This window comes from Lathyrus oleraceus, chromosome 2, assembly GCF_024323335.1.
Source record: "Lathyrus oleraceus cultivar Zhongwan6 chromosome 2, CAAS_Psat_ZW6_1.0, whole genome shotgun sequence".
NCBI classification, from domain to species: Eukaryota; Viridiplantae; Streptophyta; class Magnoliopsida; order Fabales; family Fabaceae; genus Lathyrus; species Lathyrus oleraceus.
Window position 1 is genome coordinate 171,105,921 of NC_066580.1, and position 3,573 is coordinate 171,109,493.

Consider the following 3,573-nt stretch of genomic DNA (forward strand, 5'->3'; position numbering starts at 1 on the left):
AATTGCAAGAATCGAAGGATTTGAATTCTTACCTTATGAATGTGCAGCTCGCGATTCTGGTGTTTTCGAGGCTTGGAAGTTGCAAACAGAAGTTCAATGATGATTAGGAAAGTGAATGGAGTGAGTTCTTTAGCTCAGAAATGCTTGATGATGGAGAAATCTCAAAATGCCATGGATGCTCAAGGTTGCAACAGTTGCGATTTGGTCAAGATCTTCCACTGTTAGCTTCAAACAGATCTTCAATTTCATCTGCAGAAGAAGATTAGTGCAACAAGAAGCAGAAAGAATCAAGAATTTCGATCCAAAAAGTGAAAAAAGTGTGAAGAAAATTTGAGAGAATTGAGAGAACTTTGGTTTTGATTTTGAGATTGTGATTTGTGATTACGATTTTCAGTTACAATTAGGTATATATACCTCCTGTTAATCAGCTGTGCTAATCATGCTTAGCAAAATGGAATTGGATTAGCAAATTTCACATGTTATGCAATTTGGCACAAATGCCCCTATGTAAGTGTGATCAATGGAACAGTACAGAAATCATGTGCTAGCAAGTCACAAATTCAATTTCAAGGCAATTAGAATTGGTTTGGCATGAAAAGGATGCATATTTTCAAAAATGATATTTTCCCACCAAAATTCAAAATGAAACCACTTGAAAAATGACCTTTTTATGTGAAAGTTTTTGATGAAATGTAATGATGCATTATGATAGTACATGTCAAATGGGATTTGCTCAAAAAAGAATCACCCAAATTGGCCAAATGGTTTGTGAGTTATGCCACTTTGAAGTTCAAGATTTTCTGAAAATGATTTGATCATAACTTGCCAACCATAAATGAGAAATGAGTGTTCTTGGACTTTTTGGAAAGGCAAGAGCAAGATCTTCAACTTTCATGCTGGACCAATTTTGATTTGAAGCTTTCTTGGACATGTAAATTTGAGGAGAAGGACTTTCCATTTTGGGCAGGTGAAAATTACAGGTCCTTACTATTTTGGGAAACTTTTTGTATGACCTCAAATTCTTCACTGTGGATGTTTGAAATGTCAATTGAGGCTTGTATGGACATGAATGAGACCTTTCCAACCATCTCACACCTTCAAATCCCTGATTAAATGCACAATTGACCACAGTTGACTTTGCTAGGGTTTTGGTTGACTGAGCCATGTTCTGATGAATTTCAAGCCTCTTTCTCTTGAGATCTTGATTCCAAATGATGTCACAACTCATGTGAATCTCTTATGAATGATCATGATGCCCAAATTCTTCAAGAATGGCCACTATCTATTGCTCTATGAATGATTGCTTCAGCTGCAAGTAACATGGTTAGATGACAATATTTTTGTACTTTTGGTTAGTAAACAAATGAAAAGCAATGATATACAAATGCTAGACATGCTTGGTGATCAAGAACCACACTCACAAGATGGCCCACCCACTAGGAGGGAGGCAAAGGTGCACAATGATCCTTGAGGCAATGTTATGATATGATATGATGCCATGAGGGATCTTAGGGCCAAAATTGGGGTCTTACAGATGCCCCTATTTAAGGTGATTCTAGCCGGAGAAGTGAAGTTTAGAAATCTTCATATCGACGCGGTAGAATGGGCTTAAATAACAGTAATGAGACAAATTTTGGTCCCTAAGAGACCTCATGATGCAGATGTATACGTGTAAGAGACACAAACTCTGTGGGGATATAGTTCACACAAAAGAAAAGACGATCCATCGGAGTAATTCACTCACCAAGAACAGAGACATCTAACAAGACTCCTACAGGGACTCTTATAGGGGATAATAAAAGAAAAAGAATGCGTGAGCAGGACACGACTCCGAGTTGGGGAAAACAAAACTGACACAACATGCGCAAGACACGACTCTGATTAGGGGATAACAGAAATCAGACTGGAGACCTCACTGGGGAAGTAAAGGACTCACTGGGGAGAGAAGCAATTCCAAAGGAAAACTCTCATTGGAAACGACTCAAGCTGACTCACGAAATGCACGTACTGGGGATAACACCAATACAGCAACACAAATAGCAATACAACTCCGCTGGGGAAATCTAGAAAAGACTTTCCAGGGGAAGCCAAGGATGAGATGTCACCGGTATAAGGGCAACAAGCTCAGGAAGAATGAATATCTAAGACCGGTATAAGGGTGAGAGATATCAATCAACCAACATCTGAGAAAGACCTGAAAAAGGTACGCAAACTCAGGAAAATCTGACTCCACAGGGGACCAAGGTCATAATAGGGAGCAGAAAGGAAGGGACACCAGGGATACCGAAGTATATAATAGGTGACCGACCGAAACGTGAATTGGTATATATGCCAAGACACTCATCATCCTGAAGAAAGCTAGAAAAGCAGACTTGTTTATAGGATGGATACTCAATTTCACAAGGAATATGAATCTTACTCTGCGGAGAAAACAATCAAAAGATTGATCCAAAGAGTGCATGAGACATATTATTCATTACCGGCAGACCGTGAATAATATACTCGAAAAGGAAGAGACACCAGAGATACCGGAATATATAATAGGTGACCTACCAAAGCGTGAATTGGTATATATGCCAAAACACTCATCATCCGAAAGGAGGGCTTGAAAAAGCAAATCGACTTACAGGATGGACATTCGAATCCACAACGGGAAGACGAATCTTACTCAACTGGGGACACAAACCCAAAGAGCGCATGAGATATAATATCTATCACCGGCGGACCGTAGATAATACACTCGCATGGTAAGAAACACCAGGGATACCGGGGTATATAATAGGTGATCTACCGAAAACGTGAATTGGTATATATGCCAAAACACTCATCATCCAAAACACAAACTGGTTAAAGGATGGGTATTCGATTCTACAAAGAATACAAATCTTACTCTACTGGGGAAGATCAACAAAGGATTCCAACCAAAGAGTGAAAGAGATATATTATTCATTACCGGCAGACCGTGAATAATATACTCGAAAAGGAAAAGACACCAGAGATACCGAAGTATATAATAGGTGACTAGCCAGAAAAGAGAGACAATCGATACCAAGCATCCGGGTAAACGAAAGACAACTCAAAGGGATAAATTGCAAGCATCCGGCAATTATCCGAAACAACAAATATTCGACCCCACAAAGGGAAACAACGAATCTTACTCGACTAGGGAAACACGAAAGGTTTCAACTGAAGAGTGCATGAGATATATTATCCATTACCGTCAGAACGTGGATAACACACTCGCATGGAAGATTATCCACAACCGGTTACTGGTGAAGGTGAGAAAAACAAGAAAGGGGGGGGGGGGTTGAATTGTTTGGAAAATAAGCGCTTTTTCAAAATGAAAATCACACAAGGAATTTATACTGGTTCGCTTATAACACAAAGCTACTCCAGTCCACCCGGCCAAGGTGATTTCGCCTTCAACAAGGACTTAATCCACTAATCTTGAAAGATTGATTACAAACAACATCTAAGAGAAAGATCTCTTAGTCCTCTCAAGTATACAGACTGCACAGAGTCACTTGAGGAAATAAAACAAAGATAAAGACTTATGTAATCTAGAGTGCTTCT